At 36.5% G+C, this 14,203-nt stretch overlaps 1 pseudogene across 1 annotated transcript in view; it reads left to right on the top strand.

The window, feature by feature from the left end:
- The window catches only part of LOC104838435, a 45,747-nt pseudogene extending 34,586 nt beyond the window's left edge, over positions 1-11,161 (top strand). Inside the window, exon 2 of the transcript XR_775061.1 lies at positions 10,564-11,161. The product of XR_775061.1 is annotated as an aspartyl/asparaginyl beta-hydroxylase pseudogene (transcript). The remainder of the gene's footprint in view (positions 1-10,563) is intronic.
- The last annotated feature ends 3,042 nt before the right edge of the window (positions 11,162-14,203 follow it).

Genomic DNA, 14,203 nt, shown 5'->3' with positions numbered 1-14,203 from the left:
TGAAATTATTTCTAGTTATCGTTTTGTTATTTTGGATTTTGAAAAGACTATTTAGGGCCAAAATACAATTCTATAATTAAAAATGAAATTGGTATACCTTCTCCTCCTTCAAAAGACTGAAACTTTTCACAGTCTCAAAGAAAAATAATAATGGATTTTTTCTCTAAATCTGCTAATTCTCTATTGAGTTCCCTTCCATCATAGAAATGTTATATTGCTTTGTACATTTGTTGTTAGTGATGATGATGTCATCCTGTCCATTTAAGGTTAATTAACATTGAAAACTTCTTTTTTTGGAAAAGGAGAGAAGAGTTGCAAGTGCAACTTGCATGAGTTTAGGTTCATAACTCTTTCCATAACCACAATTTTGCAACTGTATTTATTGAGGTGGAAAGTCTGGTAAATAAGGAGTGCCTTAGTAGTCAAAAAAATAATTACTGAGCAAAAGGAGCTGATTGTTCTGCAGGTCTCTCTTTAGCAAATTATTGAAAGTATTGTATTTGTTTAACTACCACAATTATAGGGTACTCTTCAGGTACCTTTGTCCTTATCCATTGTGTCTGAAGGTCTAAACTCTATGTTTAGAGGCTAAACTCTAAATGCAGAATAAACATTGTGAAAAATAATTAATTCAAACAGCAAACTAACTATACTAAGACATGTTCAGACAAGCCTAATTTACTGAGTTAAACTTTATTACCTACATTTTTTAAGGTAACCATTTAACAGTATTTTGGGTTTTGGAGATGGGAGGGTAATGAAGGGAAGCAAGATTTAAGGCCTTAATTGCCTCTTAAAATGAACGTGCCATGAACTTCAATATTCCCCACTTCCTCTGGGGTTAAAATAGGTCTATTATAAGCAAAACCTTTTATTACATTGAGTCATATGTCTTCAGAAATTAGTTATGAGATGAACTGTCTTCATGTGTAATAGTCATGCATTTCCCCCTACTTTATACAGTGGCACCTCTGCAAGAAAAAAAATTAATTACAGCAAATAGTTTTAATTCAAGGGGAATAATTAAAGGCAATGTGGGGGAGTGAAAGGAAGATGATGCCATTTTCTAGTTAACTGGAGCATTTAAAGATTCACTATCCTATTCTTTGAGCTTAATTAAATCTATTAAAATTGGTTGTGAAGCTAATATATTCAAGCTATGAAAAGTGATTAAGGTTTTGTAGCTTTTAAACATAAATATTTTCAGATTTCTTCACTTTCACAAAGTAACTTAAATTTGTGATCAGGTCAAAAAGGAAGTAGAATTTGGAGTTCATTCCAAATGCCAGCATTGTTAACATCTCTTCATTGTGCTCAGAAACTATTTATGGTAGAAAGCAAAACTGCAAAGCTACAGAAAACAACCTACATCCTTTATTTAGGAGATGATCAGCAGTAAAAATTTCCATAACAACTACAGCATGTGCTAGACCACTCTTTTGACCTGTGATTATTTTCCTGCTTTTCTGTTGTCTGATTTTACTTGCACTGAATCCAACACTGTATTCATCTGTTACCACATATCCTGATTTGTCATCAAGACCGTTGTGGCCTCAGAAGCTCTGCTCTCTGAACAAAGAAATATTTTGTTAATTAAGTATAGGTCTCAATCCCACCTGTTTGATACCTAAAAAAGGGACATCTGAGCAGTTCTTTCCAGAGACAGATATTTGATATATTAGATTATTTAATGCAGAGGCATCTATTGTGGATACACTTTTAAGTGAAATAGATAAACAGTTCATCCAGTCTAGAGTGCATTATGAAGTGATGAAACCATAGCCTCCGAAAGAAAGTCTAAAAAGACTTTAAATAAAGGCTTTTCTCTTTGCAGCTACACTGATATGTCAGAACTATAGATCAAATGAAAACATCTGCTAAAATAAAATTGTCAAAAAAAAATTCTGATTAAAAGCATCTGATATGAAGTTGACACTCATTTCTGTATCAATTTCCTAGTTGCTATCTGCCAGATATTGCTTTCTCTTCACTAAGTAGTGTAATATAACTTGTCAAAATGTTAGCAATTTTAGTCTAACATTAATTAAATATTTTTAATTACTTTTTGGATATGAATATTACAGTAGAATTTTTGGCAAGCACCATATATTCTATCCCAATTGCTTAGTCACAAAGGACCAGACTTAGATCACTCTTGCAAAGATTGTATTGCTTTGTTCCAGTGGAAAATGGAATTTATCTATGGAGAAAAGTTCAGGAGTTATCTTTGGGCTTTGGTAGCCTGAGCAGTAGATGTCTGGCAGAACATGCAGAGATATTTCCTATTATGATTTGTCATGTACTCCAGTACACTGCTGAAAAATACACCTAGATGTAGCTGCTCATGGCTTGGATGGGCATAGTCTACGCTGTGTTCAAAACTGTCTGAATGGCCGGGCCCAAAGAGTGGTGATGAATGGAATTAAATCCAGCTGGCAGCTAGTCTCAAGTGGTGTTCCCCAGGGCACAGTACTGGGGCCAGTTCTGTTTAGTATCTTCATCAATTATCTGGACAATGGGATGGAGTGCACCCTTAGTAAGTTTGCAGGTGATACCAAGCTGGGTGTGAGTGTCGATCTGCTTGAGGGTAGGAAAGTTCTACAGAAGGATCTATGACTCTGTAAGTACAAATATGAGTGTGTACATGTACAGGAATATGCATATAAACCGGCAAGTTTGAGAAGTTTCATATACCATGAAGTATACATTTTGGGGGATGAATTACATTTCCAGATGGGGCGAGTTTTCATTTTTGGACTAAACCGAAATCTAAATTCTGGTTTACTTTGCATTACTGATTTTATGCCACCGATGACACGTTAATCCACTTCTATTGGTTTTACTGCTTCAAATTACTTTCAGGATTTAAAATTGGAATGTGAGACATATCAACACAGGTCAATTTAATATTCTTGAAAATGACAGAATATTAACACTTACAATTAAATAATTAATGGTTGGTTATTGTATAAATATAGCTCAGCAGTACAACAAGCACTTCCACCTAAGTCAACGTCTATATTACTAATGTTCATCTAAAAATCTTTTTGCTTTGCTGTAAATGCTACAAACAATTTTCCATCCAGACTCGTCCACTTGGATGAATTATAAACAAGTTTATTTCAGTAGCATTTGTCATGGGTTATTTCTTTCAGTTTGTAAACTAACAAGAACATAGAAGTAAAGTATGCTGTCAACAGTTCAGAATTCTTTTTAAAATGGAAATTTTAAAATTGATGAAGAGAGAAACTATATCTTAAGAAGTTTTAGGAACCACAAATAAAGAAACATTTCCATATCATTGACTGAAATTCAGTATAGTTTATTCACCTGACCAGTAGATTTATTTTCTGCAGGAGACAAAATGGGTCTTTTTCTTCCTCTTTTCCTTCCTCTTCTTCTTCTCCTTCTTCTTAGGTTAATAAATAAGGGTGAAATTAATGTCAGTGCATTACAGGTTCTTCTGCACTTAGCAAATGGTGCTTTAAAGAATTCTGTATGTGAAATTCTGTATCCTCTTCCAAGAGACATGACTTAAATGTCAGGCCCTTACTAAAAATCATGGTGGCTTTGCACAGATTTTGTTAATTCTGAGATTTTTCTAGGCCATATGCCTTGAGAAAAAGGATTGAAATACTGGGTTTTCTTTCCCTAGGGAGATACAGTGGTGCTTTGTGATAGACCTCACTAAAATGATCTCCCTAAGATCTGGATTTGGATACTGAGTCCACGTTTGAATCTGCATTGCTTTTCAAGTTCAGCAAAATGTCCCAAATCTTATTTTTATTTGTACTCTAGTATAACTGTCTATGGTGTTTCATAAAACATGAATTGTCTGTCTAGCATGAGAATTAAAGAAAACTAATACACCCATGAAAAACATTGTCTCTATTCCAAGAAAAAAAAAAAATCATTTAGGCAACTCAAGATTATTCCTAATGCCTTATTGAGAAAAAAAGAGAAGCCAACCAATGTATTTTATAAGGCATTAACTTTATGCTAAAAATTTGTCCATCTGATTGCAATGTTTGCACAGCCAGCCAAATCCTGTGCTCTTATGATTTAGGGATAAACTTTAGGAATTATCTGTCACATGTTGTCCTCAGCTTCTAGTCATAGTTCTTATGTCTGCAGCCTTTCAAAGAAAACTCTTTGTATGTACAGTCACTTCCAAGAGTTCAGTACAAAAAAATTGAAACCATTTTAAGCAAACTGCAAATTTTAGATGACATTACTAAAACAGTTTATATTTAGTGAAGAACTTTAATACACAATGTTCTTTGCTTCTGAACATCAGGTTTTTTAAAATTAACCCCCAAACATTTGATATTTTACATAAAACATGTGATATGGCATAATACTATTTATTGTGAATGATGGATAACAAGACTATGGTTCACATTCCTAGACTGGTGTATGTGAAATCATGCCACCTTTGCATGTAACAAATCAGTTACCTTTGTAACTGGTTGTCAGAACCTGACATTTGTATCACTGTGGAACTGTTATCCAGAAAGGGTCAGCCAACTGTCCTAAAATGAGAGAATGCCTCCGGCATTGCATATACAAAAATGGTGACTCTTGGAATATAAAGCTGCTTTTGAGCTCAACAGCAAGTATCTTGAAAAAAAAACCCACAACAGTTTGTTTTTAGTATGTAAGTTAAAAAGTGTGTTTTAAATCCACTGAAGGCAGATTGTGACTTCTCTGAAAGATCATGAGTAAGTCCCATTTGGTACTTTCTCCGTAGTCCTCTGTCTTGCTCTTGCACTTTACTCCAGGTCTCTTCTAAGAGGTCTTTACCTGCTAATCAGGTCTGTTAGCACCATCTTAGAAACACATGAGAAAAAAAAATTAAACCATTCATGTTGCACTTCAGTAAATGAATAAACCCATATTACCCTGATCATGAATTTCATGTCTTCCATTGTCTGAGATTCTGAGTAATCAATGCAATGATCAGGCATGCTTATGTAATCTGTAAAGCAGAGACAGAGCTGACAACTGATTTATTCATTTAAGTTAGGGTCTCCTTAGAGAAGAATCATTTGAGCCATGGAATGAAAAAACACAAGATCCAGAGATTATACCAATTCTTTGTGTTTTCACAGTGTATCCTTTTCTAAGCCTACATTAGCACTTGCAGACAGTCCTACAGAGCGCTTAAGAAGATAATGAGGACATATGCTTTATGTTTAATTTGCAGTACTGCTGTTCCTGCTGAAAACAGTGTCATTAAGTGTCATTAACAGTGACATCATGGAAACTTCTCTGCAATTAAAGGTGGACAGACTTTAAGATTTAGCACTAGCCACCAGAGGGGAAAAAAAAGAAAAAAAAAAAAGAAAAAAAAAAAAGAAAGCAAGAACTACTGGCCCTTTAGTTTTGGCACAAATCTGTACTAAACCAAGCTTAGCCAACAGGAAAGTCATATTATACAGGAGATAGATAATGCAATAAATACCAGTGTTGTTGTCTGTTTATGTTTCAGGCTCGGATTTCTATTCCTGTCACCCTGCTTCCACAATGATTTTCTGAGACAGCTCCCTTCTTGCTAGTAGGCAGTTTTCTTCAAATAATACAGACTGGCAGCAGCTAAACAAGTTCAATCAGGATCAAATGTAAATCCTTTGAAATAATAACGATCATCATCATATCCACTCCTACTAGCTCAATATTTTTTCTGGTTTTCCTTTCTTTCTGAATAAAAATAGCTATGCTGTAGTAGTGCAGAAAAAAAAGAATGTATTACGTTCCCCTTTTCAGTGATCATGGACCTGCTTACAGGAAACTTCCATTCATTTAAAGAAGAGGCTAAACAAGTGGAAATTTGGTTAAACTTGTGGACTTGAGAAAACACCACAGTGTTTTCTGTTTATTAGAAAGCTAGATAAAACATCTTTGTCCTGCTTTTAACTACAATGCAAAGAGAACCTAGATGAAGAAAGTCTGAACCTGCCTCTTAAATTTTCAGGCATATAGGCAAAATCCATTCTGGGTGTTAAAAGCTTGGCTCTACATGGGCAGGAAAAGTCACAAGCCCCAGTTCACTAGAAATTGTGACTACAACCCTCCTGCACACATTTTCTCAATACTCCAAGTGCAATGGGAAAATTCATAATATCTGGAGCTAAGCGGGTACTGTGGCATCAGTGAAATGGAAGAAAGTCCCTGACTGCCCTGATGAATACTCTTTTTTTAAAGCAGACTTGATTTGCCTGAAATTATACTCAGGTTTTTGTGTACAATGTTTTCCTGTAAGGTTTTTGTGCAAATCCCAACTTCATTGTTTCAATGAAGGTTTTTTTCCTGCACTTTTTTTTACAACACAGGCAATAAAGTCTAAATTTATTGATGGGCCTGGAACAGTTGAATTCCCTTTTCACAATGAAGACTCAGAGTAATTTCTTAGCTAAAAGATTGTCCTTTTGTCCATACAATCATTGCTGCCAAGTGTCAGGTCAGGTCTGTTGACGTGAGACAATGGAGATGGAAGGAGTGCACACAAGACACTCTGCAAAGCTGAGAGAAAAGGAACTCAAACAAGAGAAAATAGTATCTGCTGCTTCTGAAATTCAAGGCTGATGCTTTCTGTCTTAGAATTAAATAATAAACCCCTCCCAACCCAACAAAATGCACGTTTTAGATATCAAAATGAAGCAGATTTAGTGTGATTTCATATAGAATTGTTGGGTGCTAGCATTTGCACCTCACTTTCTATAACCAGGTAAATTAACTAAAGTAATACAGCTGAACTAGTAGCAAAAAAAAAAAGAAAAAAGTTCAATAACGTCAACACAATCTTATAATCATTAAATTATAAGAAAGAGTCAGCTGAATGTTCAGCAAAATGCTGTTAATACTAGGTTTAGAATGCATAGCAAATAATGGTTTGTGCCAATATTACCTATGTAAACCTAGTCAATCAGTTAATTACTGAGTATGCAGAAGATTCCATAACTTATCCTTCTCTTCACATACTGATAGACTTATGTCTTTCAGTGAGCAGTCTGCCTTATCACTACATACACTGCAGGCATTTTGAATAGCTGGCTGATTGCCGAGCAAACAGCCCATTTGAAAAACTGCAGATGACTCGAACAGAGCAGAAAATTGCAAGTCTCGTGGAAGAAAAAACGGCATAAGGAGCTTCCTACCTTAGCTAAAATAATTCAGAATACACTCCAAATCCATTTGTAAAATACAACAAAGTTTTAGAATGTAAAATTTAGAAAAAAATACTTATAAAAATGTTTGGGACAGCCTGATCATTGCCCAGTGCTACCAAGTCAGCACAGAAGAATGTTGTGTCTGAAGAGATTGAACATGGCCACTCAGCTCCTGTAAATTCACACCTTAAAATATGATACTGAAGTAATCATGCTTGATAGATGTTTTATGCAAAAGAAGCTTGATGTTTGAGTGCTAAGGGGCAACAAGAAGTATGCAACAGCTTTTAAGAACATTTTTTTTTTTTATCTAAAAAGAAATTATTCTGCATTTTATTAGTTAAGGCTTAAGAACCAAAATGCTCCATAGTTTTCGTTTAGGTTCTAGCTAAACTAAACCTCTAATCTATAGCTGTTTCACATATGTGTCTATGTTTCACCTTCATCAGCAATATATTTGAGTAGTTTCCATAAAATGTATGTAAGCCAAAATATTCAATATGTTGTAGGGATGCAGTATTCCAGCGTCTCTTGGAGACATTAATCTTTGCTTACCCATATTTTACCACCCAAATGAAAAAAAGTCTTCTTTCCCCACTCAACTCTTTCCACTATCCAATGTACATCTCACGTACTTTCCTTGCACTAAATAAAAACTTTCTGCATTTGCTATCCCAATGTACTGAATCCAAATCCCTCTCCCAAGCAAAACATCGCAACCTATACAACCTACCGTGTTTTCTTACTTACATTCTTTTAAACATCCAGGTACTTAAGACAGAAATTTTCTGCATTGCAAACTACTTTCCTCTCAAAGGAAATACTAACACAGATCCTAATACAGATCTCACTACTCAAATTCAGATTTCTAGGAGTTTCATATCAATGAATTTCCTAGCTGATAGACAAATAAAAGAGAAATTACTTCAAATGATAACAGAAGCAGCAGTGAGCATAAGGGTATCACAGGCAAGAAATAAACTTAGTTTCTGACAGTGTCATCATATAAACCTAATTTCCATAGGAAACTAAGCTAAAAATAAGTCACCAACCTTAGTCATTTTATTAGATGTAATGTCTTTCTGAAGCATCGTTATAATTCAGTCTACCCATGAAACATGAAAGGTGTTTAGAAACTCCTGAGTAAAATGGTGCATATCCTAACCAGGTAATATTCAGTGAAACAGTAGAGAGGAAGAATATAGTAAGACATATTAATACCAGAAAAGACACAGAGAATAACCTTAAGTTTAAACAGAGAAACTAATAACTGCTATTTTAAAAGACAATAAATAAGATTTGAACTACAAGGGAAGGGATAAAGGTCTGAGGATATTGTGGAAACCAAAAATATTGAAAGTGAAGCTCACACAACCTGTTCTTAGCTAGAGCATTTTTGAGGCAACCTGAGGCCGAGGATGTCCCTAGAACACAGATTGCCAGAAACTATACATTCTTATTGTCTTAGACTCTTACTTACTTGATCATTTATGGGCAAAAGACAGGAACCCGAAATGGGACAAAATGCAGAATAACAATCTCAGCAGACCTCCATGATTGATTCCAACATCAGAGTGAGTGCTGAGTGATGTGGTTGACATGCTGGAGGGAAGGGATGCCATCCAGAGGGACCTAGACAGGCTTGAGAGGTGGGTCCGTGCGAACCTCATAAAGTTCAACAAGGCCGAGTGCAAGGTCCTGCACTGGGGTAGGGGCAATCTCCAGTATCAATACAGGCTGGGGGATGAAGGGATTGAGAGCAGTCCTGCCAAGAAGGACTTGGGGGTATTAGTGGATGAAAAACTGAATATGACCCAGCAATGTGTGCTCACAGCTCAGAAAGCCAGTCACACCCTGGGCTGCATCAAAAGAAGTGTAATCAACAGGTCAAGGGAGGTGATTCTGCCCCTCTACTCTGCTCCTGTGAGACCCCACCTGGAGTACTGCATTCAGCTTTGTGGTCCCCAGCATAAGAAAAACATGGACCTGCTTAAGCAGGTCCAGAGGAGAGACACAAAGATGATGAGGGGGCTGGAGCACCTCCCATGTGAGGACAGGCTGAAAGAATTGGGGTTGTTCAGCCTGGAGAAGAGAAGACTCCAGGGACACCTTATAGAAGCCTTCCAGTACCTGAAAGGGGGCCTACAAGAAAGCCGGAGAGGGACTTTTTACAAAAGCATATAGTGATAGGATGAGGGGTAATGGCTTTAAACTGACAAGAGGGTGGATGTACATTAGATGTAAGGAAAAAGTTCTTTACTGTGAGGGTGGTGAGACACTGGAACAGGTTTCCCAGAGAAGCTGTGGATGCCCCATCCCTGGAAGTGTTCAAGGCCAGGTTGGATGGGGCTTTGAGCCACCTGGTCTAGTGGAAGTTGTCCCTGCCCATGGCAGGGGGTTTGGAACTAGATGATCTTTAAGATCTCTTCCAATGCAAACCATTCTATGATTCTGTGATTCTATAATCTACGAACAACAAGAAGCATTATTAAGGATACAATAAATTTTTGAAAGATCATCCATCCTCTCAAATCCTCTATTATTTCTGCTTTAATTTGTCCATAACATAATGGAGATCACTTCTTTGACATGCCTCTGCATTACATTTCCAGCAAGGTACAATGCAGAAGCACTCTAACCTTTTTACAAAACTTTAACACATTGAAAAAAAAAAGATATTCCTTCAGTTGCTAACTATAAAAATAATACGACATTTTAAATTAAAGAAATTGCAATGTGGGATTTCAGTGAGAGGCAGCATAACAGTCTTATGACAGTCGGTAAGTGGGAATACACAGGACACTCCTATCCACTTATCTCCTATACACTAAAAATAACCTGGATGCTGTCTATTTTATTCCAGAAAAGGTAGGTGTAATAAACTTTTCCTTATCCCTATGTGTTTCACTCATGTAGCCAGCAAAATGGAAACATGATAATTCGAAATACAGATTATGAGTCAAATTCAGTCACACAACTAGAATTTGGTGGATTTACTATATCTTTTTAAGAGCAAGATTATATTACTTTGACTTTTAGGGCTTTATGTGTACAAAAATTATGGTACCATAGCTCTTTAGGCTACTGCTACCGGAATACATCCTCACATTATCTGTGAACTAATTGCAAGTTTGCAACTTGTCAAAATGGAAATAAACCAAGCAACAATGCATGGGCTGATAATATAGGCAGAAAGGTGAAGAGACTGGATCAAGGGGAGGGAAGAAATAAAAAATGACTAAAAACAATTTGAAAAATGAAGGTGACCCTATTCCAATAACATTTTTAGTAGCAGAAAAGCATCAGAAAGGTGGAGATAAAAAAAACATAAAGTTAATTCAAAATCATACACTCTCTAAGAGTGAATAGCCTTTACCATTGCATTGCATTGCAGCCCTGGCCCTGGCTCCAAGAGAGAGACTAAGCATGGAGGAAGCAAGAATGGAAAGAAAGAAGGCCTCTCTGGAAGCTCGTTTTTCACCTGGTTTATGGTAATTGCTTTGCTGGGAGTTTGGACGTCAGTAGCAGTTGGCTGGTTTGAACTTGCAGATTATGAAGAAGTTCTAGGCAAGCTTGGGATATATGATGCTGATGGACATGGAGATTTTGATGTAGAAGATGCTAAAGTATTGCTAGGCCTTAAAGAAATATCTGTCCCAGCACAGCCAACATCACCAGAATCTGAGAAGACCATCCAGCCTGCTGAGAAGTCATATGTTGAATCAGAGCACAAGAATGCTGATGTAGAATTGGAAGAGGAAATTCAGTCTGTTCTTCAGGAAGCTCTCCATTCCCAGCCTGGAGGGAGACATGAAGATGTAGATGAAAGTGTAAATGACCAGTGGCAAGTGAAGGAAGAAATACATGGAGAAACTTTTGAAGCTCCTACAACAGATGACTTGCTCAGAGAATTAGAGAATGAAATGCCAGAAGCATATGAGACACCAGACTCCGTTCAGAAAGATGCTGATCTTTTGGCAGATGATTTTTGAGCAATGGAGCCTGAACCATATGAAGCTCCAGTTTCATATGAACACGATATGGATGTGGAAAAGACAGTAAGTGATCCAGAAGCTCCAGGTGACTCTGACCTAATGCTAGAAGATGCTATGGAACATTACACAGAGGATAGAGTGCATGGTGATTATAATGAAGACCATGAACCAAAACATGAAAAGAAGACTGAGACTCAAGATACAGCTGTGGAGGACCTTCTGGAGGAAGTGAATGAAGCCACAGAGCCAGAAAGTAAGCATACAGAAGATGTTGTGGCCACTGAACCAGAGGAATCAGAAATGCCTGTTCAAGGTGAGGATTATTCAAACGATGATCTAGTGGATACTTAAAGCTTCAAAAGAAAAGTCCCTACATCAGGAGGACCAGCCCTAACCACACACTACAAAAGGGGAGCAGATGGTTGTAATAGTTCTTATGATGTAATTACCAAGCAGTTCAGGGTTTGGGGAACGAACACTAAGATATTGTATATGGGTTGTAGCCAACTGTCATTTTAGTGTGCACTTAAGACTGGAACTCCTCAATTCCAGAAAAGCAGCATAGGAAATCTAACAACTGAATTTAATCTTTCTGGACAGGAAATGGGCCACCTTACTTATTTTAAAAGTAGTTAATTCTTTTCCCATAGTAAAAAGAGTTGGCATCTGACCATATGAGTTTACATATTATGTCTTCGGTTGAGCACTCATTACATTCTCCTGATTTAGACTAATGACACATCTAGTCTGGATTTAAATTAATGCTTAAGGAGTGTATAAAGCACTTCAGTTTTAAACATCTAAATAAATATTACTAAACCAACACATCAAGAAACACAGGTCAAGCTATTTGTGAAGGAATAGGGTAGACTGACACTCCAGAATCTCCATGGACTTAATTTCTTCTTTCAGATCTCAGCTGAGAATCTGTCATCTTCTTTGAATACTCAATAGAACTCAAAAGTAAAAGACATCTGCAGTCCTCAGAAAATAGATCACCTAAATCCCTTGGAGATTTTCTGGTTTCCAAACTGCATGCACTGAATAATTTTTGAGACCTAACCTTGGCGCTACTGGAATAAATGTAAGAATTTCAAATGATTATAGCTGTTGTAGTAGGACTGAATGCTTAAATTTTAGAATTCTTCAGTGCTATGTATTATTATGTGTTCTGATACACTAATTACTTTTTCATCTATTTACAGCTTTTTGAAATAAAGCATGTATTTTTAAGACTTTCTGAGGCCAAACAAAAAAAGTAATTGAAAACTTGTTATGTTCTTCAGTTTTACAGGGGGGTAAAAAAGTCAGTCTAGAGAAATCAGAGGTCAGTTTTATAAATCGTGATGTATCTCAAAAAAAGTATTAAACATGCTATTGATTTATTCATATTTTTGTCCTGGAGCCAATGAACACAGCAGCAAAACTCATATTACCTTGTACCATGAAGCAAGTATCAAGTACTGTGTTTCAATCTTCCTCCATTTAGTACTTAAGCAGAGTAAGCATATTACTAAGTCAGTTCCAGACAACCAATATCTAATATGAAGCACATTTGTCTAGCACTCTCATAAAATGCCTAAATGGGAATAAATCAATTTATGCAGTCACAATGCTTTTAATTTTGCTTATAAAAGCAAATAGAAAAATGTATCCTGATACATGCATAGTCATTTGTTTTCTTAGTCAAACTGTACAGCAATTCCTATGCAAATCTTTATCATTTTCCAAAACTGTATCACATACAATTTTTGAAGTCACTACTGCAGAAGATCAGAAAGTGAGTAGGAATCAGGATCCACTCGCATTAGATCTTGTTGACACTGTACAAAGAAGATTCCCATTCTGAGGGGCATACCCCCTGAACTAAAAGAAGATGAGCTAAATTTGTGCAAAGAAATTAAACACGATGAAATTAAACAATTTTTCCAGGACTGTATGTTGATATATGGCAGAGAATCCTGGTCTAAAAGTCCATCATAGTTCACCATTCTACTGTTAATTCCCTTGCTATCCTCTTTATTTTGTTAATTCAAGACATCAACTTGCTTATGCTTAAAGCTTTAAAAAGTCACACAACACAGCCTTCCAGAGATCTAGATAAAGGCATTCTGATTTCCAGCTGAAGAACTCCAGGTTCTTGGCAAGAGTTTTTATAGGGCTGCAAATTGTTTGACTTCGGCCACTGGTTTATCCTTTCCTTTTCTATAGTTAGTGTTACCTTATTTTAAAATCATACATCTTACTCTTTCACCCCACCATAAAAGTAAAGCCATCAAGACATATTCAGTTGTCAGAAGGAAAGGGGAAAAGGCAGCCATATGTACTAACGGAAATCAGAAAAGCGTGTGATTAATTTTAGAGTTTACACCACAATATTATCAGTTTGATACCATTAGCAGTCACAATGTCTGCCTCCAGAAGAAAGTATCTGTATCACTGGCTCCTGTAAACTTTGTATTTCTGTCCTTTCTACAGCCTTAGTTTGGGTTATACATAAGCTTGAGATAACCAAAACAGTGATAGCTAGCAGCACAGCCTACTGCTGTTACTTGTTTCATAGACAGAAGATTCTGAGGAATAACAGAAATTATTTAAGTGACACCTTTCTTTATTGGTTCAAAGGTTATCATCTTGAAGATGGAAGAAAGACAAAGGTCAGTCATATGGGAGCTGTTTGCATTGCATAACAAACAGAAAAAGAATGTGCAGTACAATGCACTCTTCACCCATTTATGTTCTACAGAGAGGTGGTATTGCTGGAAGTGTATCTAAATAAGAAGATTTATAAATGGAAAAAGGAAATTATTGGTGTGAGGACAAACACTGTGGAAAATATGATGGTAAAACCAACAATTTCAATAGAAAGGCACAGCACCTGAAAGAACATAAGGAGTAGGAGTAACGAACAAATGTCTGAGAAACTGCTGATCTTCCTGGTATCCAGTGACAGGACATGTGGGAATGGTCCAAAGCTGTGTCAGGGAAGGTTCAGACTTGACATTAGGAAGCATTTCTTTACCAAGAGCATGGTCAAAC

Source organism: Haliaeetus leucocephalus, unplaced genomic scaffold, assembly GCF_000737465.1.
Source record: "Haliaeetus leucocephalus isolate CR32 unplaced genomic scaffold, Haliaeetus_leucocephalus-4.0 Scaffold605, whole genome shotgun sequence".
Lineage (NCBI taxonomy): Eukaryota > Metazoa > Chordata > Aves > Accipitriformes > Accipitridae > Haliaeetus > Haliaeetus leucocephalus.
The sequence above is the reverse complement of the archived record's forward strand: the minus strand, read 5'-3'. Positions and strand labels throughout refer to the sequence as shown.